Genomic DNA, 12,548 nt, shown 5'->3' on the forward strand with positions numbered 1-12,548 from the left:
TTAGATAGTACTAGGACCATTTTATTTTTTAATATGTTTATTAATGGTTATGCAGAAGGACTTGAGTAAAATATATGTTTGCAGATGACACAAAAATCTTTAACAGGGTAGAAACACTGGGAGGTATGGAAAGAATTAAAGGGAACCAGAGCAAAATGGAAGAATGGTCGCAGATTTGTAAGCTGCGACCATAGTGCAAAAAGTGTAAAGCTGTAGAATATGGGAACCTGTCAGATAATGTCGAAATTCAAAAAGGCAAATAGTTACAGGCGGTATATGGGGTCATTAGTATATAGGAGTCAATATTAAGACCCGCGCGTGTTCTTGTGCACGCAGTTCCCGGCGCGCGCACATGGACGTAGCAATTTTATAACACACACACGGCGCACGCTTGTTATAAAATATGATATCCGCGCACACATGCACGCATGGATGGAACACATGTATGGGTGGATGACCTCCTCTGCGTGCAGGGGGGGAATTTTAAAAGCCCATGCATGGCGACGGAAGAAGGGCTTCCCCAGTTTCCTCCCAGTCTGCTCCAATTAAAATAATCCCTTAGCTTCCCCCACCCTCCCGACCCCCCCAAAAACTTTTTACAGGTACTTGGTGGTCCAGTGGGGGTCCCGGGAGCGATCTCCCGCTCCCGGGCCGTCGGCTGCCACTAATCAAAATGGCGCCGATGGCCCTTTGCCCTTACCATGTGACAGGGTATCCATGCCATTGGCCGGCCCCTGTCACATGGTAGGAGCACTGGATGGCCCGTGCCATTTTTAAAGTTGGCGCCGGCCATCCAGTGTTCCCTCCATGTGACAGGGGCCGGCCAATGGCACGGATACCCTGTCACATGGTAAGGGCAAAGGCCATCGGCGATATTTTTATTAGTGGCAGCTGACGGCCCGGGAGCGGGAGTTCGCTCCCGGGACCCCCACTGGACCACCAGGTACCTGTAAAATGTTTTTGGGGGGTCGGGAAGGTGGGGGAAGCTAAGGGATTAGTTTTAAAGGGTCGGGGTGAGTTTTTTGTTTATTGGCTCGGGCGCAGCCGATAAACAAAACCGCAATCGGGCCGAACGAAAAAAAAAAACACGATGCGAATCGGAACTGGAATTCGAACCGATTCTGATTCCGATTCACATCTCTAGTTATTATATTTCAAGGGAAGTGGCAGTTTTCATTGGAAAAGGCTCAAGTACTGTATGGGTTTTCTGTTATCCATGCAATCTTGAAGATCCAGAGTGCCACGAATGTGTGCTGAATGTTTGCGTAGACAAGCAGGGAATATGTGAAAATTGCTTTTCACACAAGGAGGACAAGCATGAATTCGTGAGGTGTAGGAATTGAGAAAGAGAGAAATGATGTGTATTAATTAAAAATGAGGACCATAAAAATCTAAAAGAGATGATATGATTGTTATATAGGGCAATATAGGCTTGAGTGTAGGCCAAAGTGCGTTTTTTTTTTTTTTTTAACAAGGCAAGCACTGAAGTTCCCAACTGGAAACGCTGCACTGGCCCTTTAAAAATGGTTTTACATTAAAAAAAAGTTTTGCCACTAATTAAAAATAGAGGAAACTTGCTAAAACTTTTCTAGGCATTTTATGTGATTAAAGAAAAAAGGAAAAGTCTGTTTTCAGCTAATTATCAGTATTTCTTTCCCCAAAACGCATTAAGATATCAAATGAATGGGAACTGTGCCGCTGCAGCAGCGCTCCAACCTGACTCCCAGGCGTGAGTAGATATATTTGAGTCTAAGGGCTGTTAGAAATGGAGAAAAGCTGCATGCATATTTGGGTGAATAGGTGTTTGTGGGTTACTGGAGCGTTGATGGTGGTTCCTCCTCCTGCACGCGCTAAATCTTTTTCTCTGACAGCAATGGACAGCTTTTCTTTTTGCTAAATATCTCCTGAACATCTGCCTGCATGACAATTCCTATTCAGCCTACACCCCCCCCCCCCCCCTTGACGCTTGCCCTCCAGAGAGTACCAGAAATAATTTTGAAGAAACCAGCCCTTTGTAAACTGCTGCCTTACAGGTCATATGACCTTCTGTTTAACATCCTTCTTAGTTTCATTTATTAAATTTACAATTAAGCAGCGATCCCTATGTTGTTTGTATCTGAGGCTGCTGACTGTTCCAGCACATAAACATGCCTTTAGGTTGTTTGCTCAGCACGGAGATCTGTGAGAGGAGAGTACAACATGCTTCACGCACACATAGTTCGTGAGCAGAAAAGCAAAGGGGAAAAAGCCAAATAGAACGGAGAGCTATGCTTGGGTTGGTTTTTCTGAGCAGACTCAGACATTTTCAGATGCCATGCTGGACAACAGAAAGCTGTAAGGCGAGAGACCCCCACGACCATCTCTGAAATGGATTATGGGTGGCTATGGAGATGGCGGCACAGACCGAGCATTTTAGTATTTATTGCCGGCTGAAGTGCATTCTGCTGATGCCTTAGCTACAGCGGCAAAGGCTGATAGACTGGGGCAAGGACAGCAAAGATCAGCTCCGTAATGGAGATGGAGCCAGCGTGGTTTGAAACCAGATGCCATAGATCCTATTGCATAGCTCACAGGCAGTAATTCAGAGGGGAAACAAAAAACGTAATGACTATATTGCCCTACTATGTGGCTGCCCCCTGCCACGAAGCACCACCAGTTCAGAGCAACCATCCTAGTCTTTTCAACCATCCATTCTCTCTTTGCGATGAGATCAGCAAAAAAAAACCCAACCATTTTTGGCAGCTGTTTTCCTGAAAGAAGCTATTATCTGTGTATTCAGGCACCTTACATCTGGATTTTCTCTATTCCCCACCTACCCTTCTGTCTGCCCTGAAATGTCTTTATTACACGTTTCTCTTTTGCAAAGTATGTCGTGAGCCCCTGAGCAACGGCTAACTTTGCGTCTTTTGAATATCAGTCGTTACTAACCATACCCTGCTTTGTGCTGTCCTAACGTAGTAGCTGGAAGGAAGGCCAGAGATAGTTTGAGTTCTGTTTGCTAAGCAGTTCATGGGAAGTTTGAAGCTCCAGGTTATCCAATAGGAAGGTAGCTGTAATGTTCCGGATGTGCTGCTTTCATTTCATCATTGCTACACCACACTGAAAGGCTCAAAGCTGCAAAGACCTGACATGAGGAATAAAGGAGAAACAAGGGAAGTTCAGAGATACATGACAGGGTGACTGAACAAGGCTGCTGTGCAACATGGGGCCTATGGAATAAAAGCTGTGCTAAAAAGTCAGTTTAGCCTGCTCATGAAAAATTTTTTAAGGTGAACTTCAAAATGCCAATTAACAATTGATGCAATAAGACAAGGAAGGGCGCGGTAAAAAAAAATGTCATTCAAAGAAACCCAAAAATTTATCGGGTAAATAATGTGAGCCTGCTATTTACCGAGGGGAAGCTAAATAGCGTGATCACATGAAACTGAGCATGCTCGGTCTCTTTTGCCCTTGGCTCCTCCTCCTTGCTTCCACACTGAATTCAAGAAAGCCTGGGGGGATGGGGGTCTTTTTCAGTGCTGAGGGAAGAAATGGGAGAGCTACTGCACGTTCGGAGAGGAGGAGAAAGGAGGGCAGGTTTCCTGGAGAGCAGAAAACTGATATGAGCGCACGTCCAGGCAATCCGTCTTCCGGGCCAGTAAGGGTCTTGAAATGTAACTAAATGCAAGTTTGGAGGGGGCTGTGAAAAAAGGGAAAAATAAATCCCCACGAAGTTGCGAATAACAGCTCCTGACAGCAGATCCCAGACAAGGTTCTGACACAGGAGCAGGAGGAAAAACTGCTGTGCCAGAAAAAGAAAGGGTGGGAGAGACATGGCCTTACAAGGCAATCCAGGGCTTTAATTTCAGGGTGGGTTTTTTTACATTTTTAAACTAGATTTTAAAGTACCCAGACCAAGTCAGTGATCTTGTCTTTCTTTTGTCTACTAAATGTGTCCCCGTTTCTCATTGCATGTGGATCTCTGACAATGCCAGGTGTTGTGGCATGCTTTTGTGCTTGACTCTTGGGCCCCCCTTGTGACTTTTTTCCTGTGCACTCATGGTGCTAAGTAAAACCAGAATGTTTTTGATCAATCCCAGTATTGTGATCCACACATGGTATTCTCGATCAATGGTCCTTGATTTATTTTAATTTTTAAATCATTTCGTTTGCTATCTCACACTGCGATTCACAAATGATTCCTTCTGATTCGCAGCTAGCCGAATACCTTGCTAAGTAATCTTTTTTTTTTTTTGGATTTCTGAAAGTCATATACAAGGAGAGGAGTCTTAAGGTGATTCATTTTGGCTCTGACTGCTATTTCTTATGTTAAAGACATGCATAGTGGAATCTATGATCCATAAACCTTTCAGCGCTGAGTCATTTTATAAGTTTTGGAGTAATCTTTTTTTTATTTTTATTTTGCAATCTTGCCTAGTGGTTTGAGGCTTATGATTTGCAAATCATGGTTTTGAAATGGAGGTTCTGATTAACTTTGCGTATCTTAGATCATCTCTGAGCTGTTACCAGCTGTTATTGTTTTATTGCGAAGACATAACTAAGGAAGTGAACAAGAGAATAAAACAAAACAGGATAATCATTTTTTAGATCCACTGGGACTGGGATAAACCAAAGCCATGATCTATAAGCATGCTAATTCCAGTCTCTAGTTCTCTGTCCAGTATATCCCTTGTTCTGTTTTGCTTATTCCAAAATTCTCTCTGCATTGTTCTGTACAAGAAACGCTGAAGCACGCTGGTGGTAATGCACTGTTCAGCTGAGCAATAATAAATACAGTGATATACTAAGATTCTGCTGCAGCTCTGTCTATTGCCTTGAATACTAGTAGATCAACCAAAGAAACCTCCCCCAGGAGAAAAGCACGGTGCTGCTCAAATGCAGCTGACCTATGACTCCAACATTGGTCTCACTGGCTCTGAACTCTGACCACAACTTCATTCAAATGAACTGGCATCATGTTTTGTCATCCTTTTCTAAATCATAATTCGAAATTGATAATTGCAGCCCTGCCAAAGAAAGATGCTTTGGTTTGGTAATTGCAGGAGCACAAACACTGTGATGCTATGACTTTAAGCTCTGCTAATGTCATCAGTGATACATTTTGGGAAGACACAAGCTGGTGAGACTTGTAGTGGGAGGAGAGATTCTGCTGAGATTCAGAGAGAGATCTGCAGCTGGCAGCAGTGAAGTAGCAGGCAGGCGGTGGTGCAGCTCAGCTCAAGGAGAGAAACTACAGGAAAGGTCATTTTCAAGCTCACAGACATGGGGGAAACAGTACTTTACCTGTGGAAATGGGCTTTTTGAAAACTTTCTGCGCCATACCAGATGCGGGTAAAAGTATGCTCATGCATGTGTCTTTACCAGCAGTAGGGGAGGCATTCTTGAGCGTGGATGGAATTCCGCGCATAGCAGTTGTAAATGTGTGTGGATAATTTTCCTCAAGTAATTTTCAAAATAAAAGCACAAACACACTTTCACATTGAAAAGGTGTGCTTAGTTTCAGGCCGATACAGTACAGTGCGCGCCGACGGAGCACACTATTAACCCGCCACTGGACACGCGTTTTCCCTTACCCCTTATTCAGTAAGGGGCTGAAAACGCACGTCCAATACGCCGAACCTAATAGCGCCCGCAACATGCAAATGCATGTTGATGGCCCTATTAGGTATTCCCGCGCGATACAGAAAGTAAAATGTGCAGCCAAGCCGCACATTTTACTTTCAGAAATTAGCGCCTACCCAAAGGTAGGCGCTAATTTCTTCGGGCGCCGGGAAAGTGCACAGAAAAGCAGTAAAAACTACTTTTCTGTGCACCCTCTGACTTAATATCATGGCGATATTAAGTTGGAGGTCCCGAAACTTTCCAAAAGTAAAAAAAAAAAAATTTGAAATCGGCCGGCGGCTGTCAGGTCGAAAACCGGACGTTCAATTTTGCCGGCGTCCGGTTTCCGAGCCCGTGGCTGTCAGCGAGCTCGAGAACCGACGCCGGCAAAATTGAGCGTCGGCTGTCAAACCTGCTGACAGCCGCTGCTCCGGTCCAAAAGGAGGCTCTCCCGTGGACTTTACTGAATCGGCCCGTTTGTGAGCAAATCATACCTATGGACTTTGCAAATTACCCTCTTAACCTATTCCTGGGCTAATTTACTACTACATCTCTTTGGAGGACCACGGATATCAGAATCTCGGTTTCTTTTCACCATTTAACTTAACTCAGAAATAGAATACTTTTTTTAATGATGAGGATAAACTGTGCTGGCTGTTCCAGCAAATGAATTCAAGCTGAGAGGAGTTTTATTTGCTGCTGTGATGAACTGCTAACTCCGTGCTTTTCATCGCTGTGGAGCCTGCGGCTGTGAACTTTTGTTATATTTACCCTCTTCTCCTTTCTGCTTTTGTTAATAAATTGGGTATCATGGAACCACTACTGAATGTTTGGCCTGAACTCTTTTTTTTTATCCAGGATTTGGGTTCGGGTAAGGTGAAGAAGCCAGAAGAATTGCTCTTATCCAAAGGGGCCAATACGTGAGGAGGATAGTATGATAGTCACAGAGAGGATAATTCTCCCTGTCCGGTGGAAGAATTACCTTGTTCCCAGTCTACATGAACTGCACGACCATTATCTAAAGAACGCGACCCCCTAATTTCCATATTGCATGGCACCCCCCCTTGCGGGCGCCGTGCGTGCGTTAAAAAACGGGCGCTGAAAAGTCAGAGCCCGCTTTCGGTGCACATGATTGCATCAGCTCCACAGTAAACAGAGGCTTTTGGAATCCACCCACCAGCAATCAATTATATAGATTTTATATATATATATATTTTTTTCTAATCATATATGATTAGAAACAGTTCCTGTAAATCCAAGAGAACTGACACAGGCCACTCATTGTTCTTGACACTCTGCAGCAGTTGGGTGGTTTCCTCCCTCTAGTCAAATATCTTTATAGCTCATCGCACTTCTTTATCGGAAACATTCTACAAACAGCATTGCACAGCAAGATCAAACATAGTGAGGGGAATACAAAAGAGAGTGCACATGCTTTCCTCTTGTTATGGGTTTCTAATTTTACTTTTTCAAAGGCTAAATATATGTGTAATTTTGTATGCACTGAGTATTTTTTTTTGTATGGAACATAAATTTAACTAAAAAGGGATAAGCATACAAAAAGAAAGGAATTAAGGGAAAACATGAAATACGTCAAACAGAATTTAATTTCTCCAAGCAATTCAAAACTTCTGAAGTCTCTCATCCTTCATTTCATAAAATATACTTCAGTGGGAAAGAAAAATTCCTATTATTAGAAACTAGGTCTTTATGTGCCATGGAGATCTGGCTGCCATCCATCTTCTACATTATCCTGCCTCATGATTTGTGACGTCTTTTTTACTGACTCATTGGCCTTGACGTCCTTTCTGCTGATTCACCGATTACAAAGTCTACTCTGTGGCACTGGCAAGGAGGGAAAAAATTACTTAGAGTGACTCTTGTAGTATTCCATTATATCTTACTGAAATTCAACCAAGAAAAATAAAAAGGTCAGATGTATTAGTGTTTAAAATAATGTACATATGGTACTAGTTTCAGGTGATTTTTGCATCTAGACATGTGAATTGGAGGCAGATCTTCAGGGGTCTAGGAGTTAAATCTTTCTTTCAGAAACAAATTTCATCCCTGTTCACCCAATCATTTCCTCTTGCAATGCAATTATTCCTCCAAACCCTCCAATCATTCACCTGCTGCACTATAGCCATGTTGTGAGTGAGAATGGGGTCGCTTGCTCGAGAGAGTGAGCCCTTGGACCACGGCACAACCTGAGGGCGAGGCTTCAAGGTATGCACTGGGGAGGCAAGTGTATCCAGGCACGGGCTGAACTTGGAGCATAGCTTGGACTTGGATCGTAGTTCGGATTGGAACATAGCTCAGTCAGGCCTCTGCTGAACCTGCATGCACCAAGAGTGAGAACCAACAACACAATGCTGGTCTCTGGGGTAGCACCCCAACCACTCAAAAGCCCTTTCGGACTTGCCACTTGGGAACAGTGTGTGCATCAAGACAGATGGATGTCGAGGTCAGAAGATGACTCTGACAACAAGGACTATATGAAGGCACAAAGACTTGGCACAGAAGACTTGAAACTTAGAAAAAGACTCAAGTTCAGGTTTAGGTTTCAGATTCAGGTTAAGTTCATGATTCAGGTTCAGATTTCAGATTCAGGCTCAGGTGTAGAATGAACCCTACATTGCAGAATGCCCTACACAGCCCATGGGCTGGTCACGGACCACGCTGAATGTGGAGCAGACTGGGCTTGGAACATGATGAAGACTTGGGACTGGAAACATGATGAAAGCTCTGGAAGAATCCTGTTCCACTGAGCACCCTATACAACCCAAGGGCTGGTCACAGACCACAATGGAGGCGGAGCAGACTCTGAACTTGAGACTTGGGCATGGACAGAAGCTGGAACAAGGAATTCCAAAGACCAGGAACAATATTCATGGATTCAGGACTCAGGAGCTCAGAACCATGGATGGGACCTCGGCATTAAAAACAAGAGACATCGAAGAATGGACCAGCGAAGACTAGCTTGGAAACAAGCCTTGTACCCCAAAGTGCCCTACAAAATCCATGGACTGGTTGCGGACCACATTGCCGGCATGTCTGGAAAAAGGTGAAGGAGAAGACCTGGAAGGCGGGACTTGGAGACGAAGACTAGAACATCAGGGACTTGACTGAAGACTTGGAAAATGCTGAAGACAGGAACTGATGAGAGACCAGGAACATGGAACATGAAACGAAGAAACATAGAGGAGCTCCCACAAAGAAAGAAGAACATGAAGGCCTTGAAGAAGTGAAGACTGGAACTATGAAAACTCCTGGAGTGAAGAGATGGTGCAGAACCTCCAGGAAATGAAGCAACTCCTTGTCCTGAAGAGTCCTTTTATAGGGCTGCAGGCTAGACTTCATCAGAAAGGGCCGTGGGGCTTTTCCTACTGCGGGCCCTTTAAATGTTCAGAAGAGGCCCATGCGCGCACCTAGAGGATCTGGCAGCAGAGAGAGAAGTCGGCAACCTGGGCCGCGAAGAAAGCAGCATCGGCGGTACTCCCAGCTGCATGAGTAAGCAGTGGCACAACTTGGCGCCAAAGGCAGTAGTGCAGGTCTATGCAGTGCGGAGGTGAAAGCCACCCCAGGAGGTCGGTGGCACTCACGCCACATTGGGAAGCCAAGTGCATTCCGGGGTAGTGAGTGAGCCACTTGCGTGCCTGTCCTGCGGCAGCATTTGCAATAAGTCACACTCTATTCCCTTTCCTGCACTACTCTAGCTCCTATCTCCTGATATATTACAATAAATTATTTGTTGGGACAACTGTTGGTCCAGTCCAGGGTTGGTCTGGACATGATTCAGAGGGATTTGAGAATTAGAGCTCTGATGTTAATGAGAGTTTGAGTGACCAAATTAGTGAGAGTGATGTTGCACTGAGTAGGAGCCCACATGGAGCAAGGATGAGAGGGAGAGAGACTGAGAACTAGCTACCTTGCTGAGAGACTTAACACTTTTGCAGAGTTGTTGTGAGCATGGATGGATGATTGAGAGCATGAGCTCCTGTGCCACAGTGCGATCTGCACAACCCCACGGCTGGCTGTGGTTCATGCCGCTGCCTGCAAATGCATCTGGTCAGGGGCTGACTGGAACAGGAATACTCTTGTCTTGGAACTAGGAAAAGGAACACTTGGATGTTTAGCATGCACCAGGAAGGGACTCAGCAACACAATATTGGTATCTGGGCCATTCAAAAGCCCTTTTGGACTGCTGCTTGGTAGTGGATTGTGCGTGAGGACTGACAAAGGCACAGGACTTGGAACAAGATGAAGACTCGGGCCTTGGAACATGACCAAGGCTCTGAAGACTTGGAACTAGAAGAAGGCACTGAAGACTTGGAAACCTGAAGAAATTCTGGGAGAGCCCTGCACCACAGTGTGCCCCGCACAGAGAGGGGAATGGTCTCAGATCATGCTGATGGCAGCACAGACTCTGGAATTGGAACTTAACAAAGATATGGCATCAGGACTTGGAACATGATGAAGGTTTTGAGAAGATCCAGCACCGCTGCACACCCTAAAGAACTCGTGTGCTAGTCACTGACGATTACAATAGCAGTGCAGGCACTGGACTCAGGTAAAAGGTGGAAGCTGGAATAAGAACTCCAAAGGTCAGAACAGAACTTAGAAACTTAGACTCAGAAACTGAGACTCAGGAACTCAGAACAGACTCAGGAACTCAGGACCATGGATGTTACCTCGGATTTCAGGAACTCGAAACAAAGCTCTAAAAACCAAGGGACTTCTAGAGACTTGGACCAGCAAATGAAGACTCTGATGACTGTGGATAGGACAAAGACTAGAATCAGGAACAAGACAAGGACTTGGATTCAAGAACAAGTCAAAAACTTTGATTCAGGAACATGGTGAAGACAGGAATAAAATGAAGAGATGAGGGCATCATAGGAACCAGGAGACCAGAAACATCGTACAGGCAATATGGAGAACCTTGAAAGTGCTAGCAGAACTTTGTGAATGCCAGGAGTAAAGACTGAAGAATGTTTTTATAGGACTGGCAGGATATGACATCAAGAGGCCCCGCAGCATATCCTGCAGTGGGTCCTTTAAATGCGAGACTGTTGCATGCATGCCTAGGGAGAACGCTGGCAGGAAAGAGACCACACAGGAAGCAGATAGCAGCCTTCGAGGTGCTCCAGGCTGCAGGAAGACATGACTGTAATGGCAGCGTCTCAGTGACACATGGAACACATAGTGGTGGTGACTCTCCAGCTGCACAGAGAGACAAGGCAGTGGCAGCACCACTGCCGTGGAGAGCGGCTGTACAAGGCTGCTCCGAGAGGTGAATGAGCTGCTTGTGGGACCCTCACGTTAGTAGAATCACAACAATCTGATTGATTTTTTTTATTAGGTGACTAGGAAATACGATCAAGGAAGAGCACTCAATGTGATTTAGTTGGATTTCAGCAAAACACTTGATAAGGTCCCGCATAGGAGGCTCATGAATAAAATGAGAAGCTTGGGAGTCAACGCCAAGGTGGTGGAGTGGATTACAAAGTGGTTGACTGTCTGGCGACAGCATGTAATGGTAAATTGAGCCTACTCTGAAGAGAGAACAGTGTTAAGTGGAGTGCCATAGGGATCTGTTTTAGAGCCAGTTTTGTTCAATATCTTTGTGAGCAACATTGCGGAAGGGTTAGAAGGTAAAGTTTGACTATTTGCAAATGATATTAAGATTTGTAACAGAGTGGATATACCTGAAGGAGCAAAGAGAATGAATAGTGATTTAAGAATGCTTGAAGAGTGGTCAAAGACTTGGCAGCTGGGATTCAATGCCAAGAAATGCAGAGTAAGAGTATAGTGATAGGAGTACACTACCATCCACCTGGCCAAAATGGTCAGACATGAAATGCTAGGAGAAATTAGGGAAGCTAACCAATTTGGCAGTGCAGTAATAATGGGAGATTTCAATTACCCTAATATTTTATTTATTTATTTAATGTAGTGTTTTTCTATACCGGCATTTGAGATAAAAATCCCATCATGCTGGTTTACATTAAACAGGGGTGTACAATGAGAAAACACTGGAAATCTATAACAAGTGAACAGAGAATCTGAAGTTACAATAAAACAAGGATATTCCAAACTTGGGAGAGGAAGGATAGTCTAAAGGAAATAACAGAAAGAACAATTATTTACAGTGTTCTAAGAATATCTGACTATGGTTGTCGTTGCATAGAAGAGTCCATTGGGTACTGGGAAGGCTTGTTTAAACAACCACATCTTAAGTCTTTTTCTGAAAGTTGGAAGGCACGGTTCTTGACGCAGATCCGGTGGAATGGAGTTCCATAGCGCTGGTCCTACTGTGGAGAAAGCCCGGTCTCTAAATGTTATATGTTGAGAGGTTTTGGTGTGGGGAACATGTAGTGATTCTCTGTATGCTTCTCTAATGGCTCTGGAGAAGGTATGTTTTCTGAATGGGATTTGTAGGTTGAGTGGAGCCTTATGGCTTTATAGATAATGGTAATAGACTTGTAAATGATTCTGTAGTGAATTGGCAGCCAGTGTAGGTCTTAAAATCAACACATCAACACGAGTGCAAGAAACAATGTGAGATCCTGGTAGAATTTTAAAGTTTCATGTGTAACATTTTATTGCGGCAACTCCTGTATTTCAGAACAAATCAACTTTGAACACAGTACCCCCAACACGGTCCGTGTTTCGCCACCCGGCTGCTTCGGGGGGGAATTACTTTTAACAAAAATCTGAAAAGAGCACAGAGAAGTATTAGAGCCAGGATCTGGAGTGATACCGGCCAGGTCTTAAAATCAAGACATGCTAGAGACATAAAGTTCCTGGATGGAATAAATGACTGCTTCATGGAGCAATTTGTTCAGGAACCATCGAGCGAGGGAACAATTTTAGATTAATTTCTTATGGAACACAGGATTTGATGAGAAAGGTAATGGTGGTGGGCCACTTGGCAATAGTGATCA

At 44.4% G+C, this 12,548-nt stretch overlaps 1 long non-coding RNA gene across 1 annotated transcript in view; it reads left to right on the plus strand.

The window, feature by feature from the left end:
- Positions 1-3,527: 3,527 nt before the first annotated feature.
- LOC115086284 overlaps positions 3,528-12,548 on the plus strand; it is a 301,007-nt gene continuing 291,986 nt past the window's right edge. The window contains exon 1 of the long non-coding RNA XR_003855207.1: positions 3,528-3,637. This is a non-coding gene — a long non-coding RNA (uncharacterized LOC115086284). The remainder of the gene's footprint in view (positions 3,638-12,548) is intronic.

This window comes from Rhinatrema bivittatum, chromosome 2, assembly GCF_901001135.1.
Source record: "Rhinatrema bivittatum chromosome 2, aRhiBiv1.1, whole genome shotgun sequence".
In the NCBI taxonomy this organism is placed as follows: Eukaryota; Metazoa; Chordata; class Amphibia; order Gymnophiona; family Rhinatrematidae; genus Rhinatrema; species Rhinatrema bivittatum.